Consider the following 17,338-nt stretch of genomic DNA (forward strand, 5'->3'; position numbering starts at 1 on the left):
ACACTTGTCACACTGATGGAAAGAAAATGCGTGTTAGAAGCAGCTCTAGTAATGCAAAACCTTCATAAAGAGAAAGCCAGGAACACAAAAGCTACTCAAAATTTTACACCTCCTTTCACCAGTAACACCTCCAGTTTGACACAGTTTGCACAACAAGGGAACATCAGAGCAATCTCTAATGAGAAAGACTTTTAGAAGAATCAGTAAGCATCTAGTTCTTTCACCACAAAATCAGAGAGCAGAAAATGAAATAAAGATGTAAGGTGTTTCCATGAGTTCTCTAAAACAGGTGATCATGTTTTGTGCAAAACGTACTCTTGAAGGAGATAGAAGCATATGCCTGCTATGAGATTTTGCAGAGTACCTTTGTAATTCTATTTCCATTATTTTTATAAAATGAGACACTAAGCCCACGTTAGATTCAGTAGCTCACTTTCAGTTCTTCACTTTCAACTCAAAGCCTTAAATTAGCCGCTTTTACCCTATTTTTAAGGGTAATTCAGGATTTTTCTTTTGCCTCTTTCCACTATTACTTTCCAAGCTTCCTAATAAATATATTCAGTTAAATTACTCTGCCTTGGCAATTTCCTTTTTTTTTTTTTTCCTTCAAGTAATACTTATTACTATTAGATGATGGATACATTTGAGAAACTTCTTTTGCTCTGTCCTAACTTATCCTTAGGGCAGGCAGCTATGTCCCCTAATTTTCCTCCCTCTAGAACTGCCTATAGCTGCATTTTAAAGAGCAACACTGGGCATTATAACATTTCTTACTTCAGATCTGGTAATGTTTGGGACATATCAGGTAGCTGGCAAGCAGATACAACTCTCATTTCAATAGTGACTTGTCTTCTAGGAAAAGATACCTCCTAAACTGAGTTAGCCAACTTGAAGAAAAATCCTTTGATAGAAAAGGTGGCATAGTTTTCACAAAATCAAGCTGTCAAAGGCAATGGTAAAAGCAGGAAGTTAACTTGACCAGCAGGTAGGATAAGTCAGTATTGTACAATGCAAGAAGATGTATTTTACAAGACCTCTGCCTTATCCAATGCAGTGCTTGAAATTCTTGTTAGAAAGGAGGCAAGAGTATTGGAGGGCTGACTCACAACTGAACTATGTGAATGCAGTTACAGGTAAGAGCATCTCCATGGCTCAGACTATTAATTTTAGTCTGAGAAAGAAACACAGTGGGTATCTATGTTCAGCAGATACTTTTCCTCGTGTTTCTGCTGTCCATAGCATAGTGCTAATGTTATCCATTCATTTCACAGAGGTTGCATAAACGCAGAAAGATTTCTGAAACTTTCATGACTGCTGTGCAGTAAAGAAGGTTGAGGGCACACAGTGTACAGTTAGTGTGAGAAAATGTAGCAGACTTGCTACCTCTAAGCATTTCTCAGTATCCCACTGAATAAGGCAGACATGCTGAAGATTAATGGCTAACTGCAGTTAGAGACCACGCCACAGCACAACAACAAATGTGTCTGCAACTCATTCTTTTTATTCTTAAAATGCAAGCCTTAATTCTTGCATTTCCCAACTTTTGGTTGCTTGAACTTGCTATTTAAGTGTTTTTCTAACCATTTTGTTTATAAAGTCTATAAAGTCTCTGTTGTGTTACAATGGTATGCCATACTGTTAATTGTATAGTAAATAAAGCTGACCACGTTGCCATCTCTAAAAAGCCACCCACACCAGCTCTTTCTTTTGTTATTAAAAGGAAATAAGACCATTTACCAAAATGACACTGCATTAGTTACCTGCCTTAGGCTTTTCATTATAGTTGACTTAATAGAGTGCTTACCACTGCACCAACTCCTGTTACTGCACAACACACACCACCGTAACGCTAAATTACTGAGCTTTATCATTCAAAAGGAAACAACAAGATCATCTGAGCACCCAATTTTGTGGATTTTCTCTTCTTGTTTGCTATAACCAGGACAACATTACATACCAGTCTTACTGGAACAGTTTGGAAGTATAATACACCTGTGCAATCTATATATGCATGTCTCCATCTAGTGGAGTCCCAGTGTGTAACTGGTCTCCTGAAGGGCTTCACTTGAAGTGATACAGATAGATAGATACTTTAATGCTGCAAATCCCCGTTAATTCCTCTCGAGTCTCTGCTGTCCAGTTAACAGAGGCAAGAGCATGGGAAATGGACTCCTCTGCCATGTGGCAAGCACTGCTTGCAGTGGCACCAGCCTCCACCTGCAGCAGGGTTTTTCCTGCAGACCCACATCCATGCTCCCTGATGCATTTCATTACTCAGATTCCAGCTTGGCAGCTGGGGGCCTTGCTAGAAGGTAGCTGAGGGTTGGGGAGAAGGTACCAGTGGAACCTGTACTAGCTATAGGTTGTGGGTCTTACAACAGCGAGTCTGGAGGCATGGCAAGAGTGCAGTATGTGTGCTACCTGAGCACGGGCAATCTGCAGGCACAGAAGTAGCTCTAAGGAGAACAGAGTAAATGACATCTGCTCTGAAGCACACACCCATATATGTAATGATGCCTATAAGCATGCAGGTCTCTTGTTATTACATAATTTATATGTGAAGCATATGTGTATGTATAGATTTTATACATACATTAATTGTATAAATAGAATATATTTATCACACACCTAAACATACTTGGGAGAAAAAGCACTTTCCAAGAGATAAGCAAGATTTAAAAAAGTATGAGATTAGTTTTTAAATTAAACCTGAAACATTGCCTAACACTGACCACCGTGGCCAAACTAATTTGAGCTTCTCCAAGCCTTTAATTTGTTACACAGATAGCTCAAATAGTTACTAGATTAGTTCCTTCTGTTTATCCTGTTCATTCATGCACTTTCTAATTTAGCCCATTTCTAGATCTTCTTGTAATTATGAATAAACACACCATTACTGACCACCAAATAATGCTTCAATTTCTCTCCTTGTCTCTAACTGCAGTCCCATAAGTTGCCAATAAGCTCTTGAGAACTGCTAAATGATTGCCTCTAGGAGGAATCCAGTACCTTTTAAAGTGAAGTCCACAGCTTGCACTTATTATTACTTTTGCTGAGAACCTTGCACACATTTCCTAATACATGGGGATGTTTTGAAAGATTTCTTTATTGCTGTTCTTGAAAGTTACATGACTGGCACTTCTGCTCAACCAGTACAAGCTGTGCATCAGAATCCATAGTACCTCACTTGTGCAATCACAGTTGCAGATAAATTACATTTAATGTAATAGTTTAGATTATGAAAAAAATCTCTCAACAGTAATTTGAAAAGAACCAGAATTGATTAAAAATGGATCTATACACAGAATATTTTTGTAAAGTCACATCCAGCTTAGTCAACTGCTGTGAGTGAGTACACCAGCAACTTGGAAGTACTAATGGCAGGAGCATTTATTAAACCATGCCCCTCTCCAGGGCTAGTGTTAACAGCTTTGAGTTCTATCCTTGAATTTTAAGCTTCCATAGTTACTATTAGAAGAAAAATGTGTTAAGGAGGTGTGTGGGGGTTGGTGTGTGTGTGTGTTGGGGGGAGAGGTACCTCAGCTCACTGTTTTTCTAGGAATTTTGTACAAATAGAATTAACAACAACTGTTTAACTGGAAACCTCAAAGTAAGATGGCCTGATGGCTCAGGTCTGCCTCCCTCTTCACTATGTACTCTAAGATGCACTCTGCATCAACAACACTTAGCTTCACTATGAAAGGGTTCACAGGTGTAAGTCACCTGTAAAAACTCTCCCCCAAACACACTTTTTTAAAGGCTCAACTGCCTTCCAGTTTATCACCTTGAATTGTACTTATTGTGGAACTACACAAGCATCTATACTAGCATAACTGAACCAGCCAGAGGACAGGAGTGGGACTGCTTTCTCAGTGGCTGGTAGCACCCTGATGTGTGGGCAGTCAGGTCCCTTTCCCAGTGGAGTCACCAAGCTACCACCCTTGAGGGCATTAGGGCCTGCCAAATACTCACAACTGTTGAAGCATCCCCTGGCTCTGGTATCATCTTGTCTCCACAGCCACAGCCATCTCACATGATTACACTCACTAACTGATCAACCCCTGTTTTTAAAACCAATTTGATTCCGTAGGTTCCCATTGCACCTACTGGAAAGCTGCTGGAGAACCTCTTAATTAAGTTACTTCTCAGCCAAACATTCCAGAACACCAATTTGTTTAAATTCAAATAGCTTTCTTCCTTCCCAGCACAGAAAAACAAAAGCTGAAAGAGCAATCATTTACTACAAGTACATCAGAGGTCTAACAGTTACACATTTTTAGGCTCTCTTCCATGACAAGACCCCATTCATAGTACTAGACCTTCTCTTTATCTGTTCCCATTTTAACTCATCTTCTGAAACAATTCTGGGTAAGTAGAATTGCAGACAGCCTTTTTGAGGAGAGTCACTACAGTACTTGGCACAATAGCATTAATATTTCCTTTTCTCAGTTGAGAAAAAAAACAAAAACAAAAACATCTTTTGATGCATCCTGAAGGATCACATTTATCTCTCTTATGGCTCTGTCTCATTAGTGCCTCAGAGTCATTTACAAAGTCCTCCCCTCCCTCAGTTGCTTCTAGATGATGAGCTTCACACTTAGAGCAGAAATCCCTATTGTTACTTTCAAAGGGCATGAATTTGCATTTTATACAACTGAATTACAATCTCATAGCTATTATTACAGTACTCAAGTTCATCTAGTTGTTCTTTTATAGTATTTTCATCCATCTTCGCACTGGGACACATCTACATAAGCAATACTCACCTCACTTTCCACTCAGGGGAAGGCACTGATAACTAAATTGTTCAGTCTGCAGCTAGTCCAATAAATCTTTAATTCCTTTATGAAAATGGAAGAATTAGAACAGTAGAGAGGCACAATCAGAATTTTAGGACTTGGATAGCCTTTTAAAAAAAGAAAAAACCACACAGCTAAACAAATAGTCCTATACAGAAATTACAAAGTATTAATTAGTGTTCTTTTCTGAAAGAAATGGAAAAATGTGACTTCAACTTTTAAAAGTTAACTTAAAATTAAGTGGTTGGTTGGTACGAAATTTTGCACAAATTTAGTTTTTCTACCTTCTGGACTTCAAAAGTTTGTTTTTAACAAAATGCAATGCAAGAACAACAACAACAGAATAGCTTGAAAGCTTTAAGTTTGTGTTTTGGCTTTAAAGAAATTTATGCCGCTGTCTCATTTTTCTAGGGAGACAGACCTCAAAAGTAAGCAGTACAACAGGAAATTTTTCTTCAACAGAACTAGGCATTAGAATATGTTTCACTGTTAATCCTATCATATATTTATATTTTATTTATATTTCCTATTTTCAAGCTGCATGGATGAAGTTTAATATATCCTACCTGTCTCCAAGATTCAGTTTCTGAAGGTGTCAGAAATAACAGTTCCCAGCAGAAATAGGTGACTTGTTGATTGGGAAGAATTGCATCCAAGATTTTCTAGAGGGGAAACAAGGTGAATTGAGCCTACGGGTACCCCATCTTTTCTTAGCTACTTTATAACTTGGCTGAATTTTCATAGAATATAGGACTGGAAAAGACCCACTGCTTTACAGTTGAATCCTTTGCAATTGTGGATAATCCTGAAATAGGTGCCTATTTCAGAGGGCTCTGCAGAACACCTGGGCATGCAGGACACCCTATAGTCTGATAGTAATGCATCATGGACACGTGCTGCAGCACAACTGCCATGGTGAGTAGCCCCCCAGGCTATTGCTCTAACGTGGAGGGCTGTTCTTTGCCCTGGGGAGCCCTCTGACAGCAGAGAGGGCCAGGCAGCTTCCCCGCAGGGGAACAGACTCAAGGGACAGAAAAGGACCATGCACCTAAAACACAGCAAAAAAGTACTGGAAAGGGTCCCTGTATTCTGGGCATCAGCAGAGGAAGTAAACACCCTACCAATTAATGATACAATTTCATTAGCAAGAGCACTCAATTTAAAGGGGTGGCAATGTTAGTATGATCCAATGCTAATATTTAAATAAAAATTGTTTCAGAAACTGAATTTAAGAAAGATCTCAGGGCCAACATTCAAAAGAAACAAAGGAACGCACCTCTATTGCTCTGTTGTGGAGATAATGGAGGAATTAAGTGGGAAAGAAACTGAAAGGTCAGTGTGGTGGTAGAAAATGATGGCTGGAAAATTAGAACAAAGAATGATTCAGCAGAGAATAATGGTGGTGGGCATCAAGGACCTCCATGCACCAGCCAGCTCCAACGAGCCTAGCCTTCAACAGTACAGCCACTGGAGGTAAAGTAGCGGACTCCAATCTATTTTAAACTGAAGTGGAATATATTCAACCAGAAAACAGCACATTTCATTGAGATCTTCTGCACTTGTAATTAATAGCTACTAAATACATTGACACCAAAATGTAAGTTTTTACCCTTTCTCAGGGAGTGTGCTCTATTCCTGCCATGCCTCTAGCCACACCAGGCACAGCTGTTGAAAACAGTACCACCAGCTGAATCTTCTAATTTCAGCCTGCAACTCTTAATCTGTGTATTTCACCATCAAATACAGAACCAGCCTGGCTCTCTATTCAGCCATGCTGGGATAACACTACTTGCCACCAGTTTTCCGTTGCATCTTCCCTAAGGTGCAAAGAACACGTTAGAATTTGTCTTTCCTACCAGCATACCACGGGTTGCTGAGGGACTAACAGCCAGAAGGTGACTAGCTCTCAGAGTAGGCCATTTCTGTGCTGTAAGGCTGCCCCGCAGAAGTACAGCTGCCCTGCGGAAGATTCGCTTTTAAAAAAATGAACATGTGCACATTGCTGTCATATATTAACAGCATAACAAGGAGGAATAATATCCACTTCAGATTTTTTAATATATTAAATAAATCCAGCTACTTCCTCTTCAGAGAGGAGCGCTTAGGCCTGTAGGCCTATTTAACACCTGGTTAAACACTGCTTAACCTCACTGTGCTGGCCAACTACTTCTCATATAAGCTGAATTTTGGCTAATAATATCCCAATTAAACAGCAGTCATTGTCATTCACTATCATTAGGCTAAATTGGTTTCCTGGGAGATGTCCCAGTAAACCGGCTATCCTGGTTAAACGCTTATCAGTTAAGATACACTACACAGAAAAGGAGTTGTGAAAGAAGAAATCCAATCATGTCTAACCTACCTATGCAACTGTTTTCCAAGAAATCATAAGATCATATGCACCTCAGCACAGAAACTCTGGATATTAGTTTTCAAATATATATATATATATATACTTGAAATATATATGTGTATACACACACTCTACAAGGCAGTAAGCAGCAGCCATGTAAATCCTCTTTCTTTCTAAACCCAATATAATATATAACAAAAGTCTTACATAATGTATGGCTTGCGAGGGGGAAAAAAACATGCTGTAGGAACAAAAAATAAGAAGTAGGTCTAAAGTATTCTGTGGGAACAGGCTCAAAAGGCTAGTTTAGGATGATGTGTTTAATATTAACTACAGAGAAAAATGCTTTGAAGAGTACCTCATGGAAGTCCAAATCTTCATTTCCAAATCTAGCATTTAAAAAAGTACCTATCCAGAGCTGCCCTAAGTTGTGCACCTAGGGTGAGAGACCGCTCATTTAAACTTTAGCCATTTAAAAGTGAGAGGTTTAACCCAACCCAGTTGTTTTCTTTGTTGTCTATAAAGGCACTCGTGGTCTCAAATTCATTGTCTATGATAGGAAGAATAAACAAACTTCTTCCGTTAGTGATTTCTCTCTAATTCTCATAATGTGCCCATCCACGTTAGGTAAAACACTCGTTTCCTACTATTAAACATCACCAAAGCTGCCCTGAAGGTCTGGCAAAACCAAATACATGCCTCTTGGACCGTAGTCGTCTGCTTTCAAAATAAAGAAATACCATTCTGAGATGGGCAAGTCCAATCGTCCACCTGTACTTAGCATGTGGTAAGGAACGTAAGCTTATATGGAAGACCTACATATGTACCTCACAATATCTTGGACAGGAGAATAGGCTGGAAAGTAAAACATCTTCCACTTGATCATGTCAAATAGGTACAATATTGTAAGACACCGTCCTATCTCAGGATAGCATGAAGAGATACCCGAGCAAACCATAATTAATACCAGAAGATATAACTGTGTTAGACTGTTGTCTTGCTCACGCCCATTTCAAGTTAACATATTATGCTCTTGAAAGGCTGAGGAAAACCTAGCAGAATAGGTGAGCCTTCGTAGGACAAGAGAACCATGCTGTTGTCTGCTTTCCACTGGGTGCAGTTCTAGTCTACACCATGGCTTGTGTTTCAAGTCAAAAACCAAACAGCCAGCTCAGCATGAACGCAATCTGAAACCCTAAGAACGTCAAACCATATGTTCCTTGCATGCATCTCTTGGAGCAGCTCATTTAACTGAAGCAAAGACTAATACACATGCAGTTTCTCACTGCTGTAAAAATTCAGCTAAGCATAAGATATATCAATATCTCATTAATCTTATATTGATACCTTAACCAATATCAAGGGCTGGGTGGCCTGCAATCAGTCACACAAGGCAATTCAGCCCCACCCCCCTCAGCCTCTTTTTTGTGTTCAGGCTGCCTTAAAGACCCGAAAGGATTTCCCGTCTGCACAGTTAAGTGATATTTCTGAAGGTTTCTTCAACAACCAGGAATAACGAGACAGTTTTTTTTGTTGTTGTTGTTTTTGTTTTAATACTAAAGTAAAACTAAGATTTAAAAACAATTCAGTGTACCTAGTGGTTGGAGGTTGTCTGGTCTAAGCCTTGAATTGGTTTCAGGACAGCTTCCAAACCTTTCAGGGCTGCAAAAGCCTGCTCTTCTAATTAAACCTCTAATCAAGCTTACATAGTCATTTTTTCTTTAGTGACAAGAGTCAATGAGTAATGCTATGTTTTCAAGTGCTGACTGTGTGGAAATTAGGAAAAAAAGAAAAAGCAATGCTCTGAAAGGGAAAATTAGGAGAAGCTGTGAGCTTTGTTTGAAAACCTCTGCCAAAGAGGAAAAGCATGATTTTTAAAGGCTGCTGCTGAAGTAAATGTGTGAATGCATGGTTGGCTTTCTCTCTTTAGATTATGTAAAAACATGGACAGTAATACACAGCAGGGACTCAAAAAACCTGAATGAACTGAGTTTAAGAAATTTGATGCTTCCATACAGCATAGCATTCACACCACTGCTTTATTCTGTTTCTACCTGCTTGCAGATACAAAGACCAAAAAGATATGCTCAAACATATAGGCTCAGCTGAACATTTCCACAACTGAATTGCCACTATAAGCTTTAATAACATTACTTAGTATCTTCTTTTGTGCAAGAACACAACAGTCAGCAGTAGGTACATCAAGATTGTTAATTACAGTCCTCAGAGTTCCACAGTCTTAGAATCAATTTACAGTTCATGAAGTTGTGTCACCCCCCCAAAAAAACAAACAAACAAACAAACAAAAAAAAACCTTAAATCCTGTCATTTGTCAATTGATAAAAAAGATTCCACTTTTTGGATGTATCCAGGTCCTACTTTCAAGCTGTACTCTGCTGTCAGGAATCTTAGGAATTTCTGTAAAAGGAAGTGGCTTATTTATTTATTTTTTTCCACAGAAAGTACCCACTAGAACATTTTACAGCAAGCCCCTAACATTAGGACTCCTGTAAACATATTATATGCAGATTTAGCCAAGTGTGTTAAAATAACAATTTAACTGTTTACCTGTAGGTATTTTGATAGGTTTTTCCAGAAAGTAGTTCTTGCACAAGGCTTGAAGTCTGCATCCTCAGTACTCTTCCCTGTCTGCAAGGATCCATCTCTTCTATTTCAGGTGAGACTGTGACCCTTCGTACTTAAAGGCCATGCCAGAAAGTATCAAGTTACCCTCCAGAGAGCTGCCCTATTTGTTCCCTCCTAGTGAAGCAAGTGCATGGCCCAGCAACATTACTTTGATGGCTGCATCATTCTTTTGCCATCCTATAAAACACTAAGAGGCTGTTAATGTGCAGGTTTGAATGTGTGGCTGATGCTTCCTTTTGGTTGTGTCTTGGAGCAAACCAGTGCACAAGCAATACAAAAACTTGGGTGAGAGCAGCTATTTTAAGTTGCCATGTATCACTTGCATTTTCCATTTCCTTTGCTAAGATGCAAATCACCTTAGAGGCTTTCCTCCTAGCTATTTAAGCTCATCTTAAAAAACAGCACTGCTGGATCTCCACTCTCCAAGCCACATTTTCTCACAGCTCCTTGGAAGCAGCTGGAGTGCTCACCTAAATACTTGCTGTCCTAGTCCAGGGCTCTAGAAGAGTGGCAAACTGGCCCAGTTTTTGTGGGTAGTCAGCTGGCCTTGTTCAGGAGAGGATCAGAGTAAGACCCTTTGTCAGAATATGTGAGAGCATGGACACAGCAGCTGGAGGCACACTAGACAGGAAAAACCTCTTATTTAGTTTTGGCTGCTTTGAGTCCATGCACTTCTGGCTAAATTGGTAGTTCTTTCCTCTTCAAGCTACAAGTGCTGGGGCTTGCTCAGTTGCTCAACAACATTTAGCAGCACTCTGGATTGGAGAGCAAACGGACTTACTCTGCTGTTCCAAATGTCCAGTCACCAGCAGAAACAAAAGCATTTTCCTGGTTCAAGTCTAAATGCCAAATGGCGTTTTCAAAAAAGTTCTTATTGTTGATCGCAGGAGTAAAATACATCCAAAGAAATTATGGAGTCAGGCCACCTATTAGCCAATGTAAATCTTTTTTGAGTCCATGAAGGAAGAGAAAGTGAAATGAAAATCATTTTTCTTATATGACTCAAGATAATTTCCCTTATTCTCATGGTTTATATTTCTACATATCTTTTGAAAGAGGGGGAATGCTTGATGATCTTTTTATTCATATTCATGGCTAATTAATTTGGATTGAAGGCATCACTTTCATCATTCTCACTGTTATCCGATCCCCTGAAGTGTATTAGGACTTGCTGTCCTTGCTTTGTTTCTCCTCCTTTTGCTCCCTGTGTTACGCTGTATTGTCTTTACCGTGCATATCTCACTGCCCTCTGGACAAGCATTACAGACCTCTATCTTCACTCTGCTCCACACCTTTTGATGACCACATCTTTGAACCAATTGTGTAACCAAGATGTTATTTCTTGAGATGAGGAAAATTTGTCTTAAATATTTTAGCCAACTGAATGACAGCTCAAACTCTAGCACCAAAATCACTGAGTGCCCACATGCATATGATAAAACATACCAAATTCTTTTCACCACCTAACCAAAGATTAAAATAGAAAATGGCAAAGTCTACTCCCCTGAAAGCCTACCTGGAACTTCCATTTTTACCTTTCAGTTACTTTTAAGGAGCCTAATCCTCAGTTATTGGACACCACCAAGTGTATGGAAGTTTTGATAGTGAAAAAAATAATTATTCTGAAGAAAACTGCATTTGATATGTACTACATATTAGTAGAAGAAAAAATGCTAATGCTCCCACAATTTCTTGTTGCTCAACAACTCACCATCCCAGCCAGTCATTTTCTGAAATACATCTCCAGAGAAAGGCATAGGTTACACAGTTATAAACATAAACAGTTGGAAAAAAAAAAAAGAAAAAGAAAAAAAAAGGTTTTCCTATTAAGTGGCTATATTCTTCTGTTGGATAGAATTTTCTTTTATACCAATCCCACATCCAGTTATTAACTATTCTTCCCACCCATAGGTTTGGAAAATTAAGTCATGCTACCATTGGAACTGTTACTGGTGAAAAACCTCTTTTAAGTGATAGGAGTTTATTACGATTACCCCAAATTTATGAGCTTAGGCTGTAATATCCGTTGCCTGTATGCATGGTAATGGATAAGCTTGAAATCTACACCTGCAATGCATAACTAGAGTGCAGTTCAGCACAACTGTAACATGAAACGTAGTGCAAGATCAGGCCCAGTTTTTTAAATAGATGATTAAATCGTGGTTTTTGTTTGCTCTCTCCACCTTCCTGAAAGCCCCTGTTCCATTGTAGCCCTAGCTGTAGAAAAAGCATTCCATTTGCATTGCACATCTGGGGAAAGGGCACCAAAACAAACAAACAAACAAAAAAACCAACAAAACAGGATGTTACAGGATGCTCTTAGTATGGATTACCTACGAGAAAACAGAAGTTTCATTCTGCTGCAGCCCAGTAGCACCTCACAGTGCTTTCCCTTACCCAATCCTTCTATCTGTCTGAACATTATTATTTATGCCAGTGACATATCTTAATTACTTGCTTCACAAAGATGTCTGTACTGAACAGTAATAGTATTGATTTGCAGAGGTTTATTTCAACAGTGCTATACATTAGAAGTGTATTAATGAGCACTGCTATCTCCCTATTTGTTACATTCTGTTGGTATCTGTCTAATAATTTGTGCACATTGAACATCCTATCAACATCAGAGAAGCACAGCAAACTGCTCATGCAAATTTATGTACGGACTTCTGTCTTATGTATCATCAGCAATAACTGCATAATAGATAAATGTCTGAATTTTTAAACTCATTGGAATATTTTTAATGTGAAGTGACCTTTGGTATCGATTGAAGTTCCTTCTGGTGCTAGCTTTAAAAATAACTGAAAGGATTAATGAGTTCATGTAGATTTTATGCCAAGGTAGGTATTCCTGGTTGAACAGATCTTTTCAGGCCAACAATACAATTAAAACAAATTATGGTAATCCACAGAAAATAAAAGACTGGTTTAGGATTTTTTTTTCTTTTTCTGATATGGATATGTTTTATAAGGATAGCAAGAATAAGATAGATGTTGCAGGAAAAGACGTCAGGTTAAGACAAAGCAATATGCAAGTACCAAATCCACTACAGAAATTCAGGGCAATACCAATGTACAGAAGATAATCATAAGTTCTATTCACTGTCTTAACTGCATATCTCAGCCTCATGTCACTGGGAATGAGCACTTCTTTTGTATTTTTTTTTTTTTTTAAAGAAAACGCTGACAGCAACCACCCATTTTGCTCTCATTGCACTTTTAAATTATCAAATACTGCATTTGCACATGACAGAAGTGAGCATTTTAAACCTGTTTGCTGCTTAACGTTTGCACACACATTAAGAAAAAAGGGTCACATTCCCATTTTAGCACTGATACCTGTTTTATAATTTCATTTCACTTTCACCACCTTTTCCTTTCCTCCTCCACCGAGAACAGATTGTACATTCTTATTCTACATTCCATGTGAAGTTAATACAGGCAGAATATGTGACACTTCCATGACATTTTACTACCTTTTTTCCTTAGGCAAAGTTCATCCCTGTGCAAAGGGTCAACATAAGGCTTGTTCAGCTGCTACTAATAAGAAACTTGAGTGTTCAGTCTTTATGACATTGCTCTGCACAAAAAGAACTTCAGACAAAGCAAATATTATATAGACAATTTAAATTACCTTGGCTCTAACAAGCTCAGATACACTATTATTTTACCTACGGCTTTATAGTATACACATCAGCTGAGTTGTGATAATTATCTAGGTGCACAGTTTAAATCCGCAGCAAAAATAGGGCAATAAAAAGTTATCTTGAATTCATTCACCAGATAAACATTTAAGTTGCTGGTTTAAATATACAAAGCATCATGAACAAAATTTCATCAAATCTCAGGACAGCCATTTACCCCAGAGAAAGATGTTGCAATGGGCTTTTAAAACACAAATAAACATGGTGGCCCTGTGGAATCATTTAAGCAGATTTCTTGTTCTGTGTTTATTTCACTGGTGACACAGGTAAGCCAAAAAACACCCTTGAATAGATAGGTTGCATTTAATTTCATTCAGGACACACAGCAAAAAATGTTAAGACAAACAGTACAGGAATCTGGTAGGGAAGGTGTGATTTTCCAGCTTCATTACCTAAGTAAAAATGAGAGCTCTTAGGAAAGGATTCTTTGGAAGGGAAATGTGTGCAGTATTAACTTTTACAGCAGCAGCAGCCAGAGCTTGAAATAGACATTTTAGATGCTTTAAGTGTAGACAGCAATTTATAAATCATGATTAGTGTTTCATGTGAACTGGTACGGGAAGAAAAAAAATGGGAAAAAAGCTATGTTTCTTGGACAACGAGAAACTAAACACTCCCCCCTCACTCCACGTTAGTTTTTCGCAGCTTGAAATAACATGGAACATTTCTGAGTCCTAAACACCCATTGTGAATGCTGACAACATACTTCTACATGCCCATTAAGATCCAAATTCATCCCAGATATAGCTGCAGAGTTGCGCCAGAGGTAAATGTGACCTATGCCCAATCACAGGAGTCCTGTAACAGGCGTTACATTGAGAATAATAGGATTGTCACTGTTCACTTGTACTAAAGCAGCAAAAAGTCTCTGCAAGTCAAATAGATGTTAACATAGTAAAAACATTGTCTTGTGCTCAGTAAGAGCAAAGTGGCAGTGTATGCTATTAGACCTTAATGCTACATAATGCTCAAGAATTCCAGGGGGAAACATGAGGTTTACATCAGCGTAACATATCTTGCTAAAGAGAAGGTTTAACCAGCTAAAAGAAAGTAAAAGATGATCCTATTTCACACTAATAGGATGTGATTTTCATTTCCCATTGAGAGGGTCTAATACAATACTGAGCTCATATTGCATTAAGTAACATTTCACCTTATAGTACTCATAATACAAAAGCATTCTTTTCTCTCATCCCTTCAGCACATCTGAAGAGTACCCTGCATTATGCTTAGATTAAGAACATATACTGTTGGCCATATTCTTCATGAATGCCTCATTTATACTACCATTTGTCCCCCCCCAAAACCATATCTGCAATATTAGACATATGCCAATTATACAGATAAATAGAACCACTTGAAACACAACATTCTTCCACTCAGTGGTTCAAATATGAAACCATTTCTTCTTCTAGACCCATATGAAGAAGAAATCTGAGTTTTAGCAGACTGCTACCTAAAAACTATGTGTTATTTGACACAGATTAGCTTCTCGTGGCCTAAGATGCTACCATTACATTCACTTTACTTCTATTGTGGCAGTAGTACAGGATCTTGATTAGGATCCTTCTTTCTGAAAAATCAACAAATATCCCTCAAACACTATCCTCCAGAAGGAGATGCCACGCAGAATATACAGATGCAATGAAAAGGGTGCGAAGCAACAACAGGGTACCAGATGGAGGTGTGACTGGAGCAATCTAAAGCCTTAGGGTACTTCTACACACATTCAATCACACATGTTACTATTAGGCTCCTCAGACTGCAGCTGTTGAATAACACTGACTAATACCTGGGATTTCATGTACTGGAAAGTTGTGTCTGCAGAAATACAGGAATGCTCAACATTTTTGTTTTGTCTTTGTTTTAAAGAACAAGGCTTTGATCTTTTCCCTTGAAAATATAATTTTTTTGAGCTGTCATCCTTTTTACCTTCCTATACCATTTTTTCTTTAGCACATATAATAATCCCAAAGCTACCGATACATGCCAGAACACAACATCCATGTTCTCTTCTCAGAATACTGTTCATGCCAATGTAGACAGGGTCTGTGTTTATAGTAAATAAAAGTAAATATACTGTTATAAGAATTCCCCATTAAAATAGTCTCAAATTTTAGAATCAGATTTCTATCACAAATTTATTGTGTGCTATGTATGTTCTCTGTCAGCATAAACCTGTTAAGAAAGCATTAAACCAGCCTAACCTCTGGCTACTTCGACAGAAGTATCCTCATGTTCAAATACCTCATTTGGATGAAATGGGTACTAGCGGGTGATCCTGTGACAACAGACATGGAAGCACACCTTGTATTTCCAGTGCTTTCTAGTTCAATGGCATAGGGGATTTTAACATCAAAGTAGCATTCCCTTGCAAGATATTTTTTCATTTTTTACATTTGAGATTTTCTCAAAGGTATTTTTGATCTATCAGAATATTTTGCTTTGTTTTTCTATAGAACAGTGAAAGTAATTTAAAGCAAATGAGAGCTTAACAGTGCTTTGGCTAAACAAAGGTTTGAAACTGAAACATGAAAAGATTTTGACATTCATATTGTGATCTCCACCATTTAAAAGAAGCAGGTTCCAATGTAAACTAGAATGGGAGGCTTGCCAAAAAGGAAGCAGCATTGGGAGCATCATCTGAAGATGTATGTAACATCTACGCAGAGCACAAACTACTTTGTCTTTCACACTTTGCAACTTAAATATTCCTTTACAATGAGAACTGATGGTAGCAAATATGTACCTTGCTTCTCTATGCAGCAAGGTTAAAATGGCAACCTGCCCTTTGTCAATCCATTTACAGTCAATATCATTTTTCATTTTGCATCTTAGCTGCCAGGAAAGAAGCTAATAAGCTAATTCTCACTTTTTTTTCTTTTTCTTTTTTTTCTTTATTTTTTATTTTTCCCATAAATCAAAGTTCTTGCAAGAAAGAAAAAAAAAAAGTCCTGCTGTCCTGCTAAATACGAGGTAATATCACAGCAAGAACTAGTCAGAAAAAAAAATGTAGTCACATTAGAAAAAATCAAATCAAGTTTATACTTCAGGATTTTAGTCTACATTAACCTTGTTTCTTCTTTTAGCACAATTATTCCAAAATGAAAACAGAAAGAAGACGCATCTGGGCAATAATTCATTTCAACAGTGTTTATTACAGCTTTTATAAAAATCAAAGGACTTTGTTATCTCTTCAATAACAAACAATTAGGCTAACAGAATCACATTAACTGTGGAGCTTAATTAGGAACGTACCATCAACTACTGCATAAGCTATTTATGCAATTTGTTTTCCTGTTGTACTCTGTGCAAAAAAAAAAAAAAATGTTTCTACTAATACAAAACAAAAATACACATCCCTTGGGCTCCAGAAACTTGTTTATGCATCCTGGTAGCCCCGTGGTAGCCCAACTCAGATATGCTTATGGTGACTAGTTTTAGTGGTAAAATGTTTCAAAAATGCTGCAAGCTTCAGAGAATAGTCATCTCTGTCCAGCCACTGGACAAGGGACAGAAGATAGTGTGAAAAAGAGAATACCTATTAATACAAATTATTCATCCCTCAACATTTTGTAAGGTGTCTGAACAATAACGTGGGAACAAGAAAAAAATAAAAAAAGCAAAGGAGGGCATTATAAAGAGAACAAAAGACTTCCACTCTTTTTTTTTTTTTTAAGTACTTCAATTAAAGTGTGACCGAAAGTGTCTAAGTAGTAAATTCTCCACAGGCATTCCTATAAAACTGGCACAGGGTTCTTATGGTAGTCATTATTAGAGCACAAGACTATCCAATACACAAATACTATATGACACTTCCTGGTTTTCATCATCTT

At 38.0% G+C, this 17,338-nt stretch overlaps 1 protein-coding gene across 6 annotated transcripts in view; it reads right to left on the bottom strand.

The window, feature by feature from the left end:
• LOC310903460 (uncharacterized protein) overlaps positions 1 to 17,338 on the bottom strand; it is a 490,104-nt gene that overhangs the window by 159,632 nt on the left and 313,134 nt on the right. For 2 of the 6 annotated variants that reach the window (XR_014587545.1, XR_014587546.1), the window contains exons 4-5: positions 5,366 to 5,461; positions 4,767 to 4,841 (exon numbers count right to left, since the gene is read on the bottom strand). The exons of the other annotated variants lie outside the window; for them this stretch is intronic. The gene's annotated coding sequence lies outside the window, so the exon portion shown is untranslated. The remainder of the gene's footprint in view (positions 1 to 4,766; positions 4,842 to 5,365; positions 5,462 to 17,338) is intronic. 6 annotated transcript variants of the gene reach the window in all.

The sequence above is a fragment of the Anser anser genome (genome assembly GCF_964211835.1).
Source record: "Anser anser genome assembly, chromosome: 8".
In the NCBI taxonomy this organism is placed as follows: domain Eukaryota; kingdom Metazoa; phylum Chordata; class Aves; order Anseriformes; family Anatidae; genus Anser; species Anser anser.